The sequence below is a fragment of the Panthera tigris genome, chromosome C1, assembly GCF_018350195.1.
Source record: "Panthera tigris isolate Pti1 chromosome C1, P.tigris_Pti1_mat1.1, whole genome shotgun sequence".
Classification (NCBI taxonomy): Eukaryota; Metazoa; Chordata; class Mammalia; order Carnivora; family Felidae; genus Panthera; species Panthera tigris.
Genome location: NC_056667.1, coordinates 75,851,591 through 75,875,899, shown reverse-complemented (window position 1 = coordinate 75,875,899; position 24,309 = coordinate 75,851,591). Strand labels below are relative to the sequence as shown.

Below are 24,309 nucleotides of genomic sequence, written 5' to 3'. Positions count from 1 at the left end.
GGACAAAGACATCAGAGTATGGTAAAACCTGGCCCCAGCTGTGTGTTGTGATTTGTCATAATCTCTGAACCTCTGCCATTGTGTGACCACACAGACGTTTTCTGGGGCAAGCTGGCACCTGGCCATTGCTTAGTGAGACCCTCCCACAGAGTTGGTGTGTGTCCAAGCCACAGGGGTCTCTGAAGCGTGGGGTTTTGAAACACAATCCCATCTGAGATAAAACTCTGGAGGGAGGTACCACCTGGCAGGCAGACAGCTTGGACACAGACAGGGTATAGGTGGGGAATGGATGGAGGCCTGAGCCAAAGGAGGGGTGCTTGATCCCAGGTCAGTGAGAGCATGAAGTTCCTGTGCCACAGACTAAGGAACCAGGTAAAGCCATTGCTACCTCTCCCATGCACGTGCATGCATGCCATGCTGATCAACCCCAGTAAGCTAAGCAGTGCCACCTAGGGGAAAACAGAGTGATGACACCAAGCCCCACCCAACTGCGCTTTCCAAGCACATCCCCTAGAAGGCCAGCACAAGTCCCTCTACCTACTTAGTGTACAGACTATAGAATGCTTTGTACTTTCAGTTCTAGGGGAAACTGGATATAACTTCATTTGCATTTCATTCTGTTTGCTGGTTCATTTATTCAGGGGTTTTTGGTTTTGGTTTTTTTTTGCTTCTATTTTTGTTTGAATTTTTTTTCTCCTTTTTCCCCTTTATTTTTCTTGGATACAGAAAGGAAATTTTCTTTTCCTTTTTCTTTTTTTATTTTTTAATTATTTTTTACTTTATATTTTATTCTTTTTAAGGTTTTTAAAATTCTATTTAATTTTCTTTATTTAATTTTCTTCCATTATATAATTTAATTTTTTAATTTTCTCTTACTTTTTAAATTTTCTTTTCTTCCCCTTTTTTCTCTATTCTATCAAGCCTTTTAAACAAGCAGACCAAAACACAGGATTTAGCTTCCTTCATTTGATTTTTTGTTTTGTCTTTAATTTCTTAATTTTAATTTTTAATTTTTTACATTTTTTTCTTCCTCCAAAATGACAAAACAAAGGAATTCACCCCAAAAGATAGAACAGGAAGAAATGACAGCCAGGGGCTTAATCAACCCAGTTATAAGCAAAATGTCTGAACTAGAATTTAGAACCATGATCATAAGAATACTAGCTAGGGTTGGAAAAAAAAAAGCATAGAATCCCTTTCTGTGGAGATAAAAGAAGTAAAGTCTTGCCAGGACAAAATTTAAAAATGGTATAACCGAGATGCAGTCTCAGATACCATGATGGCAAGGATGGATAAAGCAGAGCAGTGAACCAACAATACAAAAGACAAAATTATGGAGAATAAAGCAGAAAAAAAAGAGGGGAAAAAAAGGAAAAATAGCACAGTAAAAGACTTAGAGAACTCAGTATCATATTAAAAAGGAATAACATCTGAATCATAGGAATCCCAGAAGATAAAGAGAAAGAAAAAGGAGCAGAACGTATATGTGAGCAAATTATAGTGGAAAATATTTCCAAATCTGGGGAAGAACACAGACATCAAGATCCAAGAAGCACAGAGAACTCCCATTAGATTCAACAAAAACCCACCATCACCAAGGCATACCATAGTCAATTTCACAAAAATACATAGTCAAGGAAAGAATTATCAAAGCAGCAAGGGAAAAAAGTCCTTATAACCTATAAGGGAAGACAGATAAGGTTCAAAGCAGACCTATGCACAGGAACCTGGCAGGCCAGAAAGGAGTGGCAGGATATATTCAACATGCTGAATCAGAAAAATATGCAGCCAAGAATTCTTTATCCAGCAAGGCTGTCATTCAAAATAGAAGGAGAGATAAAGAGTTTCCCAGACAAACACAAAGTAAAGGAGTTTGTGACCACTAAACCAGCCCTACAAGAAATTATAAAGGGGACTGTTTGAGTGGAGAAAAGATGAAACAAAACAAAAAAGACCAAAAGCAACAAAGACTAGAAAGGACCAGAGAACAATACCAACTCTACAGGCAACACAATGGCACTAAATTCATATCTTTCAGTACTCACTATAAATGTCAATGGACTAAACTCTCCAATCAAAAGACATAGGATATCAAAATGGATAAGAAAACAAGACCCATCTATATGCTTACAAGAGACCCATTTTAGACATAAAGACACCTGCAGATTGAAAGTAAGGGGATAGACAACCATCTGTCATGGTAAAGGTCGCCAAAAGAAAGCTGGATTAGCCATATTTCTATCAGACAAACTAGATTTTAAAATAAAGACTGTAACAAGAGATGAAGAAGCACATTATATCATAATTAAGGGGTCTATCCACCAAGAAGATCTAACAATTGTAAATATTTATGTCGCCAACGTGAACACCCAAATATATAAATCAATCACAAACATAAAGAAACTCATTGATAATAATACCATAATAGTAAGGTACTTCAACACCCCACTTATAGTAATGGACAGATCATCTAAGCAGAAAATCAACAAGGAAATAATGACTTTGACACACTGGACTGGATGGATTTAACAGATATATTCAGAACATTTCATCCTAAAACAATAGAATACACATTCTTCTCAAGTGAACATGGAACATTCTCCAAAATATATCACATACTGGGACACAAATCAGCAGCTGTCAACAAGTACAAAAAGATTGAGGTCATATCTTCCATATTTTCAGACCACAGTGCTATGAAACTCAAAATCAACCACAAGAAAAAATTTGGGAAGACAATATTTGGAGATTAAAGAACATCCCACTAAAGAATGAATGGGTTGGCCAAGAAATTAAAGAGGAAATTAAAAAGTACATGGAAGCCAATGAAAATGAAAACACAACAGCTCCAAACCTCTGAGATGCAGCAAAGGCGGTCATAAGAGGGAAATATATAGCAATTCAAGCCTTCATAATGAAGGAAGAAAGATCTCAAATACAAATCCTAACCTTACACGTATAAGAGATGGAAAAACAATAGCAAATAAAGCCCAAAGACAGCAGAAGGGGAATAATAAGGATTAGAGCAGACATCAATGATTTTGAAATAAAATAAAAACAGTAGAACAGATCAATGAAATGAGGAACTGGTCCTTTGAAAGAATTAACAAAATTGATAAACCTCTAGCTATACTGATCAAAAAGAAAAAGGAAAGGACCCAAATAAATAAAATCATGAATAAAAGAGGAGATATCACAACCAACACCGTAGAAATACAAACAATAAGAAAATATAATGAATAATTATATGCCAACAAATTGCACAATCTGGAAGAAATGGACACATTCCTAGAAATGTATAAACTACCAAAACTGAAACAGTAAGAAATAGAAAATTTGAGCAGACCCATAGCCAGTAAAGAAATTGAATCAGTAATCAAAAATCTCCCAACAAACAAGAGTTCAGGTCCAGGTGGCTTTCCACAGGAATCCTACCAAACATTTAAAAAAATTAACGCCTGTTCTTTTGAAGCTGGTCCAAAAAATAGAAATGGAAGGAAAACTTCCAAACTCATTCTATGAGGCCAGCATTACCTTGATTTCAAAACAAGACAACGATCCTGGTACAAAGGAGAACTACAAACCAATTTCTCTGATGCACATGGATGCAAAAATTCTCAAGAAGATACTAGCAAACCATATCCAACAATACAATAAAAGAATTATTCACCACATGAAGTGGGATTTATCCCTGGGATGCAAGGCTTGTTCAATATCCATAAATCAATCAATGTGATACATCACATTAATAAAAGAAAGGATGAGAATGACATGATCCTTTCAATAAATGCAGAGAAAGCATTTGAACAAAATACAGCATCCTTTTGGATAAAAACCCTCAAGAAAGTAGGGGTATTTTGTGTCTTTTCAGACCACAACACTATGAAACTCTAAATCAATCATACCTCAAGCTCATAAAAGCCATATACAAAAGACCCACTGTTAATATCATCCTCAATGGGGAAAAACAGAGCTTTCCCCCTAAGGTCAGGAACACAGCAAGGATGTCCACTCTAACCACTATTCTTCAACATAGTGTTAGATGTCCTAGCCTCAGGAATCAGGCAACACAAAGAAATAAAAGGCATCCAAATCAGCAAGGAGGAAGTCAAACATTCACTCTTCAAAAATGACATGATACTCTATGTAGTAAACCCCAAATACTCCACCAAAAAACTGCTAGAACTGATCCATGAATTCAGCAAAGTTATAGGATATAAAATCAATGTACAGCAGTCAGTTGCATTTCTATACACCACGAATGAAGCAGCAGAAAGAGAAATCAAGGAATTGATCCCAGTTATAATTGCACCAAAAACCATAAAATACTTAGGAATAAACCTAACCAAAGAGGTGGAAAATCTATACACTGAAAACTACAGAAAGCTTGTGAAAGAAACTGAAGAAGGCAGAAAGAAATGGAAAAACATCCCATGCTCATGGATTGGAAGAACAAATATTGTTAAAATGTCAATACTACCCAAAGCAATCTACGTATTCAGTGCAATCCCTGTCAAAATAACACCATCATTCTTTACAGAGCTAGAACAAACAATCCTAAAATTTGTATGGAACCAGAAAAGACCCCTAATAACCAAAGCAGTCCTGAGAAGGAAAACCAAAGCTTCAGGCATCACAACTTCAGACTTCAAGCTGTATTACAAAGCTGTAATCATCAAGACAGTATGGTACTGACACAAAAACAGACACATAGATCAATGGAACAGAATAGAGAACCTAAAAATGGACCCACAAATGTATTCTGAACTAATGTTTCACAAAGCAGGAAAGGATAGCCAATGGAAAAAAAAAGACAGTCTCCTCAACAAATGGTGTTGGGAAAACTGGACAGCAACATGCAGAAGAATGAGCCTGGACCACTTTGTTATACCACAAAAATAAACTCAAAATGGATGAAATACCTAAACATAAGACAAGAAGCCATCAAAATCCTAGAGGATAAAAAAAAGCAACAACCTCTTTGACCACAGCAACTTCTTACTTGACAGGTTTCTGGCACCAAGGGAAAGAAAAGCAAAAATAAATTATTAGGACCTCATCAAAATGAAAAGCTTCTGCACAGTGAAGGAAACAATCAGCAAAACTAAAAGGCAACCGACAGAATGGGAGAAGATATTTGCAAATGACATATCAAATAAAGGGCTAGTACCTAAAATCTACAAAGAACTTATCAAATCAACACCCAAAAAACAAATATTCCAGTGAAGAAATGGGCAAAAGACATGAATAGACACTTTTCCAGAGAAGACATCCAGATGACTAACAGACACATGAAAAAAGGCTCAACATCAGTCATCATAAGGTAAATACAAATCAAAACCACCATGAGATATACCACCTCATACCTGTCAGAACAGCTAAAATTAACAACTCAGGCAACAACAGATGTTGGCAAGGATGCAGAGAAAGAAGAACCCTTTTGCACTGTTGGTGCGAATGCAAACTGGTTCAGCCACTCCAGAAAAATTATGGAGTGGAGGTTCCTCAAAAACTACTAGGTATTTATCCAAAAGATACAGGAGTGCTGTTTCAAAGGGGCACATGCACCCCAATGTTTACAGCATCACTATTGACAATAGGCAAAGTATGGAAAGAGCCCATATATCCACTGACAGATAAATGGATAAAGAAGATGTGGTGTGTACACACACACACACAGTGGAATATTACTCAGCAATCAAGAAGAATGAAATCTTGCCATTTGTAACAACGTGGATGGAACTAGATGGTATTATGCTAAGCAAAGTAAGTCAGAGAAAGACCAATATCATATGATTTCACTCATGTGGAATTTAAGATACAAAACAGATGAACATAAGGGAAGGGAAGAAAAAATATAAAAACAGAGAGGGGACAAACCATAAGAGACTCTTAAATATAGAGAACAAACTGAGGGTTGCTGGAGGGGTGTTGGATGGGGGGGGGGATAGGCTACATGGGGAAGGATAATTAAGGAGAACACTTGTTGGGATGAGGACTGGGTATGATAAGTGATGAATCACTAAATTCTATTTCTGAAATCATTATTATACTATATGTTAACTAATTTGGATTTAAATTTTTAAAAATCAACAAGAAAGAAAGAAAGAAAGAAAGAAAGAAAGAAAGAAAGAAAGAAAGAAAGAAAGAGGGAGGGAGAAAAAAAGGAAAAGGAAAGAAAGACAGAATCATATACCCAGTAAAATATCCTTCAGGAATTAAAGGGAAATCAAGACATCCTCACATGAAGGAAAATTAAGAGACACTGTCTCAAGCAGATATATCTTAAAAGAATGGCTGAAAAAAGTTCTCTAAATAGAAAGGAAATGATAAAAGAAGGAATCTTGGACATCAGGAAGGAAGGAAGGCCATAATAAGCAAAAATAGGGGTAAATACATTAGCCTTTCCTTTTCCTCTTGAGTTTTCCAAATTAGGCTACTGACTGAAGCAAAAATTCTAATACTGTCTAGTGCAGTTCTAAATGAACGTAGAGGAAATATTTTAGACAATGGTGTTATAAATGGGCACATAGTGGTACTTAAACTGGTTCGACATTTGATATTTGCACATGACATGATTTTCTTCATAGAAATCTCAAGGAATCTACAACTGCAAGAACTAATCGGTTCGTCAATTTCAGAATACAAAATAAGGCTAAAATAATTCTGATTCTGTGTACTAGCAAAGAACATGTGGACACAATCTGTCCATTTACAATTTACAGTTAGTCAAAAATGACATACTTAGGGGTACATCAAACATTTATAGGATTTATATGCTGAAAACTACAGAATTCTGGTGAAAAAATCAAAGATCTAAATCAAAAATCTAAAAGGGATATACAGTTTTAATAAGTTGAAAGACTCAACATAGTAAAGATGTCACTTCTTGAAAGACCTTTTAACTCAATCAAAATCCCAGCAAGATTATTTTATAGTCATAGATAAGATTATTCTACAATGTATTTAGAAAGACTGAGAAACTAGAATATCTAAAACAGTTTTGAAAAAGAACAAAGTATGAGGAATTGGTCTACTGAATTATAAGACTTATTATATAGCTATAGTAATCAACTTTATAGTTTTGCTATCTAAAGAGAAACACAGATCAAGGGGAGAGAAGAGAGAGCCTAAAACAGACCTACCCATAAAAATATGTCCATTGACATGTGGCAAAGGTGAAAAAGCAATCCAGTGGAGGAAATACACTCTTAAAAAAATTGTACTGGAGAAAACAACAGCAACAACGACAAAAACACTTCAACCTGGATCTCACACCTTATACAAAAAATAACTCAAAATGTACCAGAGATTTAATGTAAAATTTTAAGCTATAATACTTTTAGAAAAAAAGAGGAAAAATATTTAGGATCTGTGGTTAGGCAAAGAGTTTTTAGGTTTCACACTAAGAGTCACCACATCTCCAAAGGCAAGGTGAATTAAAAGCAAAACTGAACTATTGAGACCTCATGAAAATAAAAAGCTTCTGCACTGCAAAGGAAACAATCAACAAAACTAAAAGGCAATGGATGGAATGGGAAAAGATATTTGCAAATGACATATCGGATAAAGGGCTACAACTCACCAACCTCCACACCCAAAAAACAAACAATCCACTAAAGAAATCGGCAGAAGACATGAATAGACACTTTTCCAAAAAAGACATCCAAGGCATATAGGAGTGCTGATGCATAGGGGCCCATGTACCCCAATGTTTATGGCAGCACTTTCAACAGTAGCCAAATTATGGAAAGAGCCTAAGTGTCCATCAACTGATAAATGGATAAAGAAGATGTGGTTTATATACACGATGGAATACTACTTGGCAATGAGAAAGAATGAAATCTGGCCATTTGCAGCAATGTGGATGGAACTGGAGGGTATTATGCTAAGTGAAATAAGTCAGAGAAAGAGAGATACCATAGGTTTTCACTCATATGTGGATCTTGAGAAAGTTAACAGAAGACCATGGTGGAGGGGAAGAGGAAAACAAAAGTTACAGAGAGGGAGAGAGGCAAACTATAAGAGACTGTTGGATACTGAGAACAAACTGAGGGTTGATGGGGGGGGGGTGGGGACAGGGGGAAGTGGGTGATGGGCATTGAGGAGGGCACTTGTTGGGATAAGCACTGGGTATTGTATGGAAACCAACTTGACAATAAATTACATTTAATTTTTTAAAAATTTGACTTCATCAAAATTAAAAACGTTTGCTCTGTGAAAGACCCTATTAAGAGAATGAAGAGACAAACTATACACAAAGAGGAAACATTTGCAAACCATATATCCAACAAAAGATTAAAATCTAGCATATATGAAATATAGATGGCCAACAGAAACATGAAAAGATGTTACCATCACTGATCATCAGGGAAATGCAAATCAAAACCACGAGATGTATCATCTTATACGTGTCAGAATGACTAGAGTAAAAAAAGAAATAACAAGGATGTTAAGGATTTGGAGAAAAAGAAACCCTCATGCACTATTGGTGGGAATGTAAATAGACATAGCCACTGTGGAAAACAGCAAAGGGCAACTGGAGACATCTTTGTGATGATGAAAATATTCTGTATTTTTAGTGTACCAATGTCAATATCCTGGTTGTGTGTTGTTCCATAGTTTTGTAAGATGTTATCACTGGGGAGAAACATTAGATTTCTCTCCACTATTTCTTAAACTACATATTAACCTACAATTATCTCAGAATAAAATATTCAATTAATAAAGGGGGACAACATTGGATTTGCCAATGATTTCTTGGATATGACACCAAAGGCAAAGGCAACAAAAGAATAGACAAATTAGACTTAATGAAAATTTTAAAATACTGTGCATTAAGAGACACTGTCAAAAGAGTAAAAAGGCAACCCAGAAAATGGGAGAAAAAAATACAAATCATATATCTGATAAGGGGAGATTAATACCTAGAATATATAGAGAACAACTAAAGCTTAAGAAAAATACAGTAATCCAATTCAAAAACGGGCAAAAGGGTTGAACAGACATTTCTCCAGAGAAGATACACAAATGGCCAACAAGCACATGAAAAGCTGTTCAACATCACTAATAATTATAGAAATACAAATCAAAACTACAGTGGGATTCTACCTCACATCCATTAGGATGAGTACTATCAAAAACAACAACAGAAAATAACAAGTGTTGGTAAAGAGACAGAGTAACCAGAACGCTTTCAATTGTTGGTGGGAAATACACAATAATAGAGCTGCTATGAAAAACAGTATGGTGGTTCTTCAAAAATTTTAAAGTAAAATTATGACCCAGCAATTCCACTTCTGGGTATGTACCCAAAAGAATTGAAAACAATGTCTCAAAGAGATATTTGTACACCCATGTTCATTGCAGCATTATTCAGAATAGCCAAAGGTAGAAGCAACCCAAGTGACCATTAATATGTGAATGAACAAAATGTGGTATATAATACAATGGAATATTATTCAGCTGTAAAGAAAAAAAAGGAAATTCTGATATATGCTGCAAAACATGGATAACCTGAGGACACTATGCTAAGTGAAATAAACCAATAACAAAAAGACAAAGGAGGTATCTAGAATAGTCAAATTCAGAGAGACGGAAAATAGAATCACAATTTCCAGGGATTGAGAGTGGAGAGGAGAATGGTGTGTTATTGTTTAATAAGAAAATTCAAGTTTTACAAAGAGTTCTGAAAATGGATGGTGGTGGTGGTTGCACAACAAAATTAATGTACATAATATTACTGAACTGTACACTTAAAATGGGTATGATGGTAAATTTTGTGTGTATTTTACAATAAAAAATTTAAAAATAAAAGGGGTAAGTCACAGACCTTATTAATGTTTATTTATAGCCGTCCAGACATGGAAGAAAAGGTGTACTTGAATGCACTTGGCTAAAACTGGGATACATTATTAGGCTTTTCCAGAGCCAGGATATTCTGCCCCTCTAAACCACCTCTCTCCCTTTGCTCTCAATCTATGCTCACCACACAGTATTCTTTTTTATCTCTGTATGTTCCTCCTTTATCTTTTTAAATAAAAATTGCATACACTTCAGGTGTACAACATGAGTTTATATACATATACATATAGTGAGATGATTACTATAGTCAAGCTAATCAACATATCATATCCTCACGTAGTTGCCACTTTTATGTGTGTGATGAGAGCACCTTAAATCCATGCTCATAGCAAACATCCAGTATTCAGTATAGTATTATCAACTGTACTTATCATGTTCATTAGATCTCTAGACTTGTTCATCCTACGTAACTGCAACTTTGTACACTTTGACCAACGTCTCATTTCTCCACTTCCTCACCCCTAATAACTACACTTGTATTCTCCGTTCTATGTATTTGACTTCTTTAGATTCCACATATGAGATCAGTATTTTTATGTGTCTGGCTTACTTCATTTAGCATAATGTCCTCCAGCTTCATCCATGTTGTCACAAATGGCAGGATCTCCCTGTTTTCTAAGTTTGAATAATATTCTACTATATATTTCTATAGATATATATCACAATTTCTTTGTCCATTCATCCATCAGTGGGCACCTGGGTTGTTTCCATACCTTGGGTATTGTGAATAATGCTGCAGTAAACATGAGAGTGCACATATCACTTTGAGATCCTGATTCCATGTCCTTTGGTTATACACCCAGAAGAGGGATCGTTGGATCATATGGCAGTTCATTTTATTTTAGTGTTTTTTTAGAAAACAGTATAGAGGTTTTTGCTATTAAGTTGTGAGTTCCTTCTACATTTTGAATACTAACCCCTTTACAGATATATGGTTTGCAAATATCTTCTCCCAATCTGCAGGTTGACTTTTCATTTTGTTGATAGTCTCCTTTGCCGTGGGGGAGCTTTTCAGTCACTGTAGTCCCATATGTTTGCTTCCATGCAGCTTTCTGATTTGAGTGGCTCCTCAGGTGAGCTTGCCACAGGGAGCCTGCAGACCTACTTGGCCCAGGCCCTGTGGTAGTTAAGAGTCTCACTGTAAATGAACATACTGGCACATTCTGTATGTATGTAGCAGCCTCATGGGAGATCTTGAACTCCCACCATGCTCACCCATACTCCCCTCTGGGTGCCCTGAAGAGCCAGAGTCTGGAGCTGCTAGGTGAAAGCCACCACTTGGGCTGCAGTGCTGCTGCCCCTGGATTATCCCTGTGCAGCCAGCCACGCTTGGCCCCTACCTTTCTGTCCTGGGTGTTGGCTTTAACTGATACAGTAATGTTCAATGTTAGCTCTGAGGGAGCACTGCAGCCTACATCTTTTATCCTAAAAACAGAGAAATCCGCCTTTGAGATAGTAACTCACAGCCTATGGCTTGCTCATTCACAACTGTTTGTGAATTCTTTGCCATAGTTATAATTCCTTTCTATTCTGGATTGCCTGGCAGCCAACATTATGTCTCACATAGATTCATGTATATATCATATATAAAAATATATTTCCTTATTTCTGTATCTTTCTTTTTTTTCCCCTATATCCTGATGCAGAGACTCAGAATCTAATAATGCTCAGCACTTGCCAATTAAGAGTCTTACCATATAATTCTTATCTTCCCAGGTCTATATATATTACATTAAGTTCAAACCTGGCAAGTCTCCTCCTTGACACCTACTGCTGGGTAAGTGACTCACACAGGAACTAGAGAAAGAAAGGTGGCACAGGCATTTAAACCTACCCTGCCCGGTAGCATGTGCTAAGCAGGCACTCCAGTGTCTGGGGACTGACTCACAGAGTGAGGCCTTCTGGGGCTTTAGGTTTTTCTTACCCAGAAAATAGGATCAACACCACTGCCATCATGAATTATTCAACACGTGCCTGGGCTACTCCTTGGTGAACAACAAAATAATGGAAACTGACAAAATTGATTTGTGGTGAATTTTTAGTGAAGCCAAGTTCATGGCAAGTGAGCAAGGGCAAGCAGGGCTCAGAGGAACCTGACCACAAAAACGGTCAGCCCACAATTCCCCTGGAACATCACTGCCTGGCCAACAGCACAGCCAGGCCAGAGGACTGTACCAGGCTTCTTTTCCTCTGATGGCTTGGGGGAGGTGAACACTCTCTCCCACGGAAAAAGCATAGGCACTTGGACTCACCAAACCAGTTCCCCAGCCAGAGGATGGGCAAGACTCTTAAAGCATTTCATGAAGCATTTGAGTTACTAGATAATTAGAAACTCAATTACCAAATCTCTAAACATAATTTCAGCTGCTTAGCAGAGTGCTAAGAAAGAAAGGCTTCAATTCAGCACATTTTGAATTTTACATTAGGGCTTCACTAATTAGAAGGAAAAAACATATTGGCACCATGTCTATCCTTCCATTAATCTTCCTCAACATATATTCTGCTGCCTGTTATTATATAATCATTAAATGTAAAATATTAAACTGGACATTTGACTTTATTGATCACTTTATGGGCTAAGGATACAGCAAGTAATTATCTGCCAAGACAGATTCATCGATTGGGCTGTCATTGGAAGAGCTGAAATTGACACATAGTTGATTATTATTCTAGTGTACTGTTTTCATCAATTATTTTGTCTCATTCTCTTTCTCATCAAGAGTTGTGTATTTATAGTTTGTTTCTATTTAAAAATTCAAAAAGCAGACTTTTTGCCCTGAAACCAGATGGGTGGTTTTCTGTGTAAATCAGAAACTCTGCAGTTTAAGTATACAGACTTACTTTTATAGACTTGCGCATTTTATCTAATCTAATACCAGGAAACTTTAGACTAGTATTTTATCTCTCTACACCTCAGTTTTTCTACTTGAAAAATAATCTTATGTCATCTGGATTTTTTTCTTTCCTTACTCTGCTTGTTCCTTCAGTATTTAAATTCAGTACAGTTTGATAAAGAGGTATGGGGCCCTTCCAATGTTCCAGGCACTTCGCAAGATGCTGAGGATGCCAAGCTTCCTTGAGGACAGGGATGCTTACAGCCTAGTAAAGGAGACTGATCTGGGCCTAAATAAAGGGCATGAAAGAGTCTAAGAAGGTGGAGGCTGAGTGTGAGCAATAACTGGAACTCAGCAGCCTTCTGGTTCATTCTGATGCAGGGAAAGATGTTTTTAAATACTGTGCTAGCAACAGGGTCAAAGTCACCTACCATATTCAGGGCATGGAGAATGGGAAAAAAATAAGGATTATTTTTAAATGCCTTCCTGGGACATGGAAGAAGGCAGTTCTTGGAGCTCACCTATTTCAGAACTTAGCAGCTGACTTCATGGATGATCTCTAACACAGACTAGAGTTTCATGGAATTCCTTTCTTGGAACAGATTTGTAGAGAAGTCCTAATGTAGTGTTTTGCCTAATTCCCATTTGTTTAGGTCATGGACATAGAATTTAGCAATATAGCTTGTGACATACAGTTCTTTCCATCTTTAATTTTATACTCCATATGGACAGGGACCATCACTTCAATTTTTTCTTACCTGTTTGTTCCCACTTCTTTGTATTTCTGCTTTCAGTAGGTATTCAATAAAAGATAATAAAAGCTTCTTGTGAGGTAGAGAGTAGTGACCCACTTGAATAACCCAGCTTCCATGAAGGTGAGTTCTAAATTTCAATTAGAATAGTTTGGGCACATGGTAGATGTACATTAACTTCTCTCAGTTTACCTGGGACAAAGCAGTTCAGGTCACTTTCAATAATGGGGGCTTGATGGCTGATAACATGAATATATGAAACTGAAATTGATTTCACTTAAGCATCTTTCCAATGTTGACATGGGACACAGCATAGTGTCATGGAAACATCATTGTATACTGGTTAAGAAACCTGGGTTTTGGTCTCAGTGACCCTAGAAGGTGATCCAACCCCTGTCAACGAAGTAGGACCAGATACTCAGGAAAGGCACTTCTCACTCTGAAATTCTACCGTTCTATTTTGCCTTGAGTTAGGTAGACCAGTAGTTAGCATTCACATTGGCAATTAAAAGATAACGCAGTGTATTCAAATTGCATTTTCCAAGGATTGCAATTCTAGGAATTCACAGACTACACCAGAGTTTAAATCTCTCTGCTCCTACCCAACCCAACTCCATCGACTTTGTGCATTCTCACTGCATGTATGTGGCTAAAGGAAAGAAAATGATTTGCTATTAAATTGTGATGACTTAGGCTTTGGAAAGTATTTGTGAGTGGGCAACAATTATTTTTTGAATTTTCAAGTAAATCTGTAGTATGTTTTTCTGTATCATTACAGAACTGTGGAAAGATTGTTTTTGTTTTGTTTTACTAAAACTCCAGCATTTTTAGAGTAGAAGGTCTCAATCTTTCTTTACCTTTTTCCTTTTTTTAATGTCTACTTGAAACTGTGAACTATTTCCTAGAACAATGATGAAGCTCATAAATAAAACAGTTTGCCTACAATTTCAGGTTAGTGGGAAGGGCATAGGGAGCTGTTTCCAGGTTAGGAATCCCCCCACCCCAGGCCTATTGTAGGGCCAGGTTTAGCTCTAATATGAATATTTTTATCTTTAACCCTCTTAGTTCTGCTACCTACTAGCTATGCAACCACAAACAAGTTGCTTAACCTTTCTGACCTCCCTTTGGAAACAGAGGAATTATATTTACTTGCAATTGGTTGGGAGCACTAGCATTATTAACCAATGTAAGTAAAGCACCTAGTACTGTGAATGTTTACTCACTATATGTGTTCTTCCCCTTCCTCATTTCTTTTCTTAATCTCAGTCAAACTCACATAACGATATGCTTTCCTTCAGCATTTTGGAGTCCCAACTCTTTTTGTATTTTCCACATTCTTCGTTAATACCACCCCCACCTCTAACTTACTCTTTGTATTGTTCAGTCTTATATAATACACTGGATTTCTTCCTTTTTGTTTTAAAATTTTCTACTATTTAGGAACAGCACCATTGTGCTTCTTTTGCCAAAATGGGGTTCATTTTTAATTCTCCAGCTTTGCTACTTCTAAGGTAAAGCCTTAGTCACATTAGCATGGCCTGGAATTTCCCATTTTAAATCTTTCCTGGGGCTGAAAATTAATCTTTCCTTAGGCAGTACCTAAAGGGTATGCGTATTGAGTGATCTAACGATCAATTAAACACTCGCTGAGCTGCGGCAAAGAAACTATTTCTTTACATAAAAAGAGGCAATAGTAATGCAGGTAGCATCCAGGAACATGGTGTTAAACTTGCCTAGGCTCTGAAAGGAACACTGGGATCCAAACCTAGTGGGTGACATTGGGCCTCAAGAGTACAGGAGACAGAGTGGAAAACTAATTCTTATTGAGCAACAATTATGTGCCTGGTAGAAGTCAAAGGTTGCAGTATGGAGGCCTACAGCCCACAAGTGTGGGGTTTTCTGTTTGTTTTAAAAAATCGTAGATCTAGGGGCGCCTGGGTGGCTAAGTCGGTTGAGCGACCGACTCGGTTCAGGTCATGATCTCACGGTTTGTGAGTTTGAGCCCCGCGTCGGGCTCTGTGCTGCCAGCTCAGAGCCTGGAGCCTGCTTCTGATTCTGTGTCTCCCTCTCTCTCTGACCCTCCCCTACTCATGCTCTGTCTCTGCCTCAGAAATAAACATTAAAAGAATTTTTTAAATAAAAAAAATCATAGATCTATATTTAAAAGAAGAAACATTATATGTATATACATCATATATACACACAAGGATCTTATGACTTCTGAAAAATCAGTATATTTTGCAACACTACGCTCAAATTCTTACATGGCAACAAGATAGAGGAAACTGGAGACACTATCATTATGGAGGTACAAGCGCTCAAGGTTACTTGTGTGTACATTTTGTACCTGGTCCTCTTGCCTCCCATTTACTTCCTTTTTGGTAAACCATTGAAAATCTGACTCTTCTCTTTTTTCTCTTTCCCTATATATATATTTGTACGTATATGTGTGTGTATATACAATATGATATGTATGTATGTATGTATATATGTGTGTGTGTGTGTGTAATAAATAAGACACTATATATATATGTTTAAATTCTTTGATGCAGATGATGTTGGCTCTGTTACAAATGAGAAAATGTGAAGATCCTCAAGTGACTTAGAGCACGATTGCAAGGAGACAATAAAGACATGTCACCTGAACTTGCCTACCTAATGTAGCCCTACAGGAGTGGTTCTGAACCATGGACACTTTTGGTTCCCAGAGGACATTTGCCAATTTGTGGAGACATTTTTGGTTGTCGCACATAAGCCATCTAGTGGATGGAGGCCAAAGATGCTGCACATCCTGCAATGTATAGAAGAACCCACTCACTATAACCAAGAATTATTTGGTCCAAAATATGAAATCATCAGTAGTGCCAAAGTGGAGAAACCCTGCTCTAGAGGGCTGTGGCCATGCTTATAAAAACATCTCTCTCTAGAGGACCTTGTCACTGTCTTGGTAACAACAAGGGGTTCCTGTCACTATCTATAGCAACCATGGAGAAGCTTTGAGCTGTCAAAATTTCACACGATTGAGATCCTCTCTCCCATCCCGGAGAATCCAATTAATGTTTTAGGAGGTGGGAGACAAACCAGAACTGAAATAATGTACTATCAGCAGATCCTCACTGTAGAAATTCTCAAAGACTCATGGAAGTATTTTGGGAAGAAGGAAATGATTGCAAAAAAAAAAAAAATCTGGAATGCAAGAAGAAAATGGTAGGACCATTAAAAAGGTTAATGATATATAAAACAATAACAATGATGTCCAATTTAGGGAGTTAAGGAAATAAGTTGGAACAAAGTGTCTAGACAACAGTAGCATGTAAATGGCACATGGAAATGGAGTATGAAAGTTCTAAATTCCTTAAAGATAAAGCTACTCATTGAAATTATAATTTGTTAAGATATATAAGCATATTAAAATTTTAGGAGAATGACTAAAAGAATAAAGATAAAATATATAATTTCCAAGTTAATGAAGGGAAAAATTCAATGGGGGTGGATCTCAATCCAAAAGAATGGGGGGAAAAGGAAAATTCAAAACAATTGGAGCAATATGAAACAAATCACAAAAGAAGGTGGTAAAATAAATCCAAATATATGAGTAATCATGATATATGTAAATAGACTAGAATTTATAAGTTTAAATTATCAGACTAGATAAAACATACAAATCCAGAATGTATGTTCTATATACAAGGAAAACATTACAAATTAAAGAAGCAATTAAAAGGTTTTTTTTAGGGGTGCCTGGGTCGCTCAGTTGGTTAAGCACCGGACTTCAGTTCAGGTCATGATCTCACAGTTCGTGGGTTTGAGCCCTGCATCGGGCTCTGTGCTGACAGCTCGGAGCCTGGAGCCTACTTCTGATTCTGTCTCCCTCTCTCTCTGCTCCTCCCCTGTTCATGCTCTGTCTCTCCCTCTCTCTCAAAAATAAATAAACATTAAAAAAATTTTTTTAAGTTTTTTTAAATGAATAAAGATATAATACGCAGAAGAAAGTTGATGTAGCTATATTAATATAGGCAAAATAGAGTTTAAGGTAACAAGCATACTATAGATAAAGATGATCACTATATATTGTTAAAAGTTTAGATTTACCAGGAAGATACAATTCTAATTTCCGTGTATCTAACAAGATAGCTTCAAAATATTTAAAGTAAAAATTGATAGAATAAGGAGAAATTGATAAATCTATCATCTTGGTGGGCAATTTTTTCACTTTTGATAGATAAGAAACCAGTAATGATATAGAGTATTTGAACAACATAAGCAACAAGTTTAATCATGCACATAAAACACTGCTTCTGACAGCTGGAGAATACATATTCTTTTTGAGCTCAAAAGGAATATTTATAAAAAGTGGCCAGACCTAATGTGAATCTCAACAAGTTTGAATAAAAACTGGTATCAACTGGTATCATACAGCCCACCATACAACTAGATCAGTATTGTTATAGCAATAATTCTGAAAATTAAAAATTATGCTTCTGTTTACCTCATGAGTAAAAGAAGAAACTAAAATGGAAATCAGATGAAACTTACCAGTTTTAAAAATGCTACCTTTCAAAATTAGTGAGAGGCAACTAACATGATACTTGAAGGAAACTTGTAATCTTTTTTTATTTTTAGAGATAGCAAGTGAGAGTGTGAGTGGGAAAGAGGGGTGGAGGGAGAGAGAGAGAGCAAATCTTAAGCATGCTGAGTGTGGAGACTGATGTGGGGCTCGATCCAAAGACCCTGGAATCATGATCTGAGCCAAAATCAAGAGTTGGACGCTCAACTGACTGAGCTACCCAGGCTCTCCAGGAAATTTATTATCTTGAATGCTTACATTATGGTTTCAAAAATGGTTGAAAAAATTATTAAGCCATGAACAAAAATGTTTATTAAAAAAAACACAACAGAATAAGCCAAAGTAAAATATTTAAAAGGTAATAATAAAGGTAAAAGCAGAGATTAATGGAATGTAAGACAAAGCAATAATTGAGAATATAAATTAAGTTGAAAGTAGTTTCTTTAATGGGAATAATACATAAACTATCAGGAAGACTGAAGAAAAAAAGCAAAGAAAAAAGGCACAAAATAATATTAGGAATAGAAATGCAACATAAATACAGAGGGAGCAGAGATTTAAAAGGTAAAAAAGAATATTATGAACAAATTTAATAACACATTTGAAAGCTTGGGTAATGTGCAAATTCCTGGAAAAATACAAATTACTGTAACTGTCAAAAATTAAAGAGGAATTTCAAATGTTCTTATAAAAAAACTGAATCGGTACCCAAACATTTTTCCTACCAAAAAAACTCTAAGCCCTAGAGGATTCCAAGGTGAGTTCTAACAAATGTTCGAGGAACAGATGATTCCAATCTTACATGAATTATTCAGCAAATTGAAAAAGGAACCATTCCCAGCTCATTTTATTAAGTGAATATGTGGGTGTGTGTGTGTGTATGTGGGTGTGTGTGTGTGTATGTTTGTGTTTATATATTTTCTTCTAAAAGTTTTGGGGCGCCTGGGTGGCTCAGTCGGTTGAGCGTCCGACTTCGGCTCAGGTCACGATCTCGCGGTCCATGAGTTCGAGCCCCGCGTCGGGCTCTGGGCTGACAGCTCAGAGCCTGGAGCCTGCTTCCGGTTCTGTGTCTCCCTCTCTCTCTGTCCCTCCCCCGTTCATGCTCTGTCTCTCTCTGTCTCAAAAATAAATAAACGTTAAAAGTGTTAAGGTTATAGGTTTCATTATCTCCTTATTTTACCTGAAACTAAAAATTTATGTGTGTGTGGATATGTATATATATGTATATATATGTATATACATGAATATAAATTGTTTAGCACCAATTTTTGAACGTGTGTGGACACATGTATATGTTTGTATGCATGTGTGTGTGCACATGTGTATTTGCCAGAGATGAAGAGTAATAAGTCCTTTCACTGAGGCATACTCAGACTAGGAGGAATGCAAACAATAACACCAATACAACAGAAGAGGACCCGTAATCTGCCTGAGAAGGCTAGAGAAAGTAGCCTTCAACAAAGAGAAGATACTTCCTTAAGGATGAAAAGGAGTTTGTCAAATCAAGAAATGGGAGAAGGAATAAAAAGTAGAGGAAGACCTATTTTAAAAGCACATATTTATAGAGGTTTTATCTAGTACCTAAGGGGAAAGATGTATCTCAAGAAGACAATGTTGCTGGGGAAAAAGTGATAGAGACATTCATTGGGATTTAAGTTCTCTTTTTTTCTTGGTCTTGGAAATGACTCATTGGCTCAGCATTGAGAGTAAGGACAAGAGTACTTTTTATAGTCAATGGAGAGTCTCTTCCACACACATATGGAAATATTCCAGAGGTATGGGTATCCTGCTTTGGCTTGGATCATGTTTAATCACTGTTTCTTAGCCCACTACACACTGTCATTGATGTGTGTGCTTGTGTCTGAATGTGGGAGATGGCTATTAGTTTTAAAGTTCTTAATGTCACCATCTAGGGACACCTGGGTGGCTCAGTGGTTGAACATACAACTCCTTTCAGTTCAGGTCATGATCCCAGAGTGGTGGGATTGAACTCTGCATTGGGCTCCATGCTGAGCATGGAGACAGCTTAGATTCTCTATCTCCCTCTGTCCCTGTCCCCTGTTTGTGCTATCTGTAAAATAAAAACATTTCACCATCGAAACAATCATATTTCTGAATGAAAGTTCTGTTTAAGCATCTCAGTGGTAAAAAAATAAGCATTTGCGGGTGTGCCAGGGTGGCTCACTTGACTGAGTGTCCAATTCTTGGTTTCAGCTCAGGTCATAATCTCACAGTTCATAAATTTAAGCCCCAAGTTGTGCTGTGTTCTGACAGTGCAGAGCCTGCTTGGGATTCTCTCCCTCTTTCTCTCTGCCCTTCCCCCACTCTCTTACTCTCTTTCTCAAAATAAATAATTTTTTTTTTTTAAAATAAGCATTTGTGGGGCGCCTGGGTGGCTCAGTCGGTTAAGCATCTGACTTCAGCTCAGGTCACGATCTCGCGGTCCGTGAGTTCGAGCCCCGCGTCGGGCTCTGGGCTGATGGCTCAGAGCCTGGAGCCTGCTTCCGACTCTGTGTCTCCCTCTCTCTCTGCCCCTCCCCCATTCATACTCTGTCTCTCTCTGTCTCAAAAATAAATAAACGTTAAAAAAAAATTTTTTTTAAAAATAATAAGCATTTGTGAATTTAAAATCCTTTGCTTTTATTTACAGTATTGAGCTAATTTATAAGTCTTTTATGAGACTCATTTATAAAATTCAAACCCTTTCTCTCACTTACTGACAGTCTCAAACTATCAGAAGAGAGAATGTTTTCTTGGTAAAATAGATTTGATAATGAAAGAATTTTTTAAAGTACTAAATTAATTATTAATTTATTGACTATCCTAAGCTCTGAAAAGAAGGAAAATCTATCTGTAACCAAGAAGTGTTTCTCTACTGGGATTTTATTTGCCATGATACATCAAGTGGTCAATATAAACTGAGCATCTTAAACATATTTATATTCTGTCACTTGTGTATTATTTGTTACACATCAAAAATAAATGCTTGAGGAAATAAGACATATTGTAAAGAGTAACTGTTTACAACTGACCATAGGTGTTAAATTTTTCTTTAACTGGTGATTTTTTTTTCTTGTTAAAACATTCATAAACCCAAGGAAGCTTCAATATTTCCTACATTTCTAACCCCAAGTTCATGAGTATATTGCTAGCATTGGACTAGAATTTGCATTTATACTATTTTGAAAAGGATTTGCTAAGTTGTTTTAGAGTATAAATATATTATTGGGCTGAAAGTTAATATGTTTTTAGAAAATCAATACAAATTATATGGCACTAATAATTAGATGAATAACTAATATGGTTATTATACATAAATCTCATCAATTTATGAACACAGAGCAGAATTTAAATCCATTAATTCATTAATCCAGGCATTCATTTTTCATTCATTTATGTAGCAGAAGTGAGTTAAAAACATGACCAGGTACCAATTAACAATTATGCCAAATCTTCACTGTTATCATAGACTGTAACAAGTATTTTTCTCGTAAGTATTTTCATAGCACCTGACCAAATGTTAGGTAAGATCAGTGTGTTTCCACAATGGCTGTGAACCTCCTGCAACAGAATTATTTAAGGTCTATGTTAAACTACAGATTCCTGGTCCATCTCCTCCCTCTATTAAGATAGTTGTTAGTGGTCCATAGAAATTTAGTTTAATGGGTTCTCCAGATGATTCCTAAAGATCTCAAGTTTGAGACAAATTGAGGAAGATGGCAGAGTAGGAGGATCCTGGGCTCACTTTGTCCCACATCAGTGTAAATGACCCAGTGAAAGTGACCTGAAAACTGGCAGAACAGATCCTCCAGAGCTAAATGTAAAGAGGCCACATCAAAGAGGGTAGGAAGGGCAGAAATGCAGTTGGGAGCCAACCTGACCCGTGGAACTGTCTATGGGAGAGAGGGATGCAATGGGCACAGAGACAGGAGAGGAGCAGACCCCACACCAGGCAACTAGGTACAGAGGACCTGCACTGGGAAAAAGAATCCCTGTAACATTTGGCTTTGAAAACCAGAGGGGCTTAACTTCTGAACTTCTTACCATCAGTGGGGCTTAACACTTGGAACTTTAAAAACCAGTGGGCTCAATTCTGAGAGAGCCAGAATGAGACAAAACTGAGTCCAGGCCTTCGAAGACACAGCACAGAAAACAGCCCCACTGAGATACAGCATAGAAGCAGCAGTTTGAAAAATGCCTGAAGTATATGGGAAGGACATTTATTTACTAATCTCAGCATGTGCTGGAGGGGCAGGAGTCTTTGGGAGACTTCTCCAAGAACAAAAAGGCTGGAGAGCACCACTTCCCTCCCCCACAACCTAGCCTAGATACATGGACACCTGCAGGAACCAGTGTAGCAAGAGCACTTTCCACGTAGTTTGCTAACACCTTCTGCACCTGTGTTCCCCTGTGAACTATCCCCTCCAGCCTGGCCCTGGCAGCTTTCCAAAGAAACTCCAGGTCCCCTCCCATAGCAGACCAGTGCAAACCTTGGTAATATCATGTTTCCCACACCCATGTTCTCCTATGGACCTGCCCCCTCCAACATTCCCTTAGTAGGAGTGCACCCAAGGCATTGCCACAATCATGGCAGTGTGCAAGCAGCCCCAACAGGGGTCAGCACTACCTTAAAATGACTCCCACCCCGTGGGGAGAGGAAGAAGACCACACATAGCAGTATGACTATGGCTCTAGCAATGGGCTGGGGGCAGACCTCTGGTCTGACTGCAGGGCGCCAGCCACCAATGAAAGCTTCGTGGGGTACAATATGGGGAAAGCATCCTGTAGTTCAATACTACCACAGCTCTGAGAAACAGCTGATCTAACCCAACTCAAGCCCAAGGTGGCCTAGACTAGCCCACTAACAACACAGGGACCAAACCCTGCCCACAACAGGCAAAGAGAGCTCTTGCAGATGACTGGACTGAGGCAAATGTCACTCAGCCACAGCAGTAGGGCACACACAACACACATAGGAGATACCCCTCAAGTGTCAGGTTCTGGTAAACAGGGGACATTGCACTGCAGGGCACTATAGACCTCCCCTACATAAGGCCATGCCTTTCAAAAGCAGGAAATGTAGCTGACCTTTCTAACATATAACACAGAGAGAGTTAGACAAAATGAAGAGATGGAGAAATATGTCCAAATGAAAGAACAGAACAAAATCATAGCAAGAGAGATAAACAAAATAAATGTAAGTAATATACCAGATAGATAATTTAAAGTAATTGTCATAAAGATAATCACTGGACTTGAGAAAGAGTGGAGGACCTCAGTGAGACTCACAACAAAGAGATAGAAAACATAAAAAGAATGAAAGATGAAGAACTCAATAACTGATACTAAAAATACACTAGAGGGAAGAAATAGAGGTAGCAGAAGAATGGGCCAGCGATCTGGAGGACAGAGTACTGGAAAGCAATCAAGCTGAGCAGGAGAGAGAAAAAAGACTAATAAAAAATGAAAATAGACTTAGGGAACTCAATTACACCATCAAGTGTAGTAACATTCACACTATAGGGATCCCAGAAGGACAACAAAGAGAAAAGAGGGCAGAAAGTGTATTTGAAGATATAATACCCGAAAACTTTCCAAATGTGGGGAAGGAAATAGAAATCCAGATCCAGGGGGCACAGAGAATCCCAAAAAAATCAACTAAAAGAGGTCCACACCAAGACACATAATTGAAATGGCAAAAAGTAGTGATAAAGAGAATTTTAAAAGCAACAAGAGCAAAGGAAGCAGTTACATACAAGAGCAAGTCTATAAGGCTATCAGCTGGTTTTTCAGCAGAAACTTTGCAGACCAGAAGGGGGTGATATGATATATTCACTGGGCTAAAAGGGGGAAAAGCAAAAAAACAAAAACCCTACAACCAATACTCTATGCAGCAAGCCTATTATTCAGAATAAAAGGAGAGAGAAAGAATTTCCCAAACAAAACTTAAAGAAATACATCACCACTAAGCCAGCCTTACAAGAAATGTTAAAGGGGCTCTTTGAGTGGAAAGGAAAGATCATAAGCCAGAGTAAGAAAAGTAGGAAGTACAAAAACAGTAAAATTAAGTATATCTATAAAAGTCAGTCATGCACTCAGATATCACCTCACGCCAGTCAGAGTGGCCAAAATGAACAAATCAGGAGACTATAGATGCTGGAGAGGATGTGGAGAAACGGGAACCCTCTTGCACTGTTGGTGGGAATGCAAATTGGTGCAACTGCTCTGGAAAGCAGTGTGGAGGTTCCTCAGAAAATTAAAAATAGACCTACCCTATGACCCAGCAATAGCA

At 37.5% G+C, this 24,309-nt stretch overlaps 2 long non-coding RNA genes across 3 annotated transcripts in view; one reads left to right on the top strand and one right to left on the bottom strand.

Annotated features, from left to right (window-relative positions):
• Nucleotides 1–24,309, bottom strand: part of LOC122241513 — a 166,085-nt gene that overhangs the window by 40,425 nt on the left and 101,351 nt on the right. The window lies entirely within an intron of this gene.
• On the top strand, nucleotides 203–16,381 carry LOC122241512. Its single transcript, XR_006221682.1, has 3 exons — nucleotides 203–372; nucleotides 11,581–11,641; nucleotides 16,003–16,381. It is a non-coding gene; the product is annotated as an uncharacterized LOC122241512 (long non-coding RNA).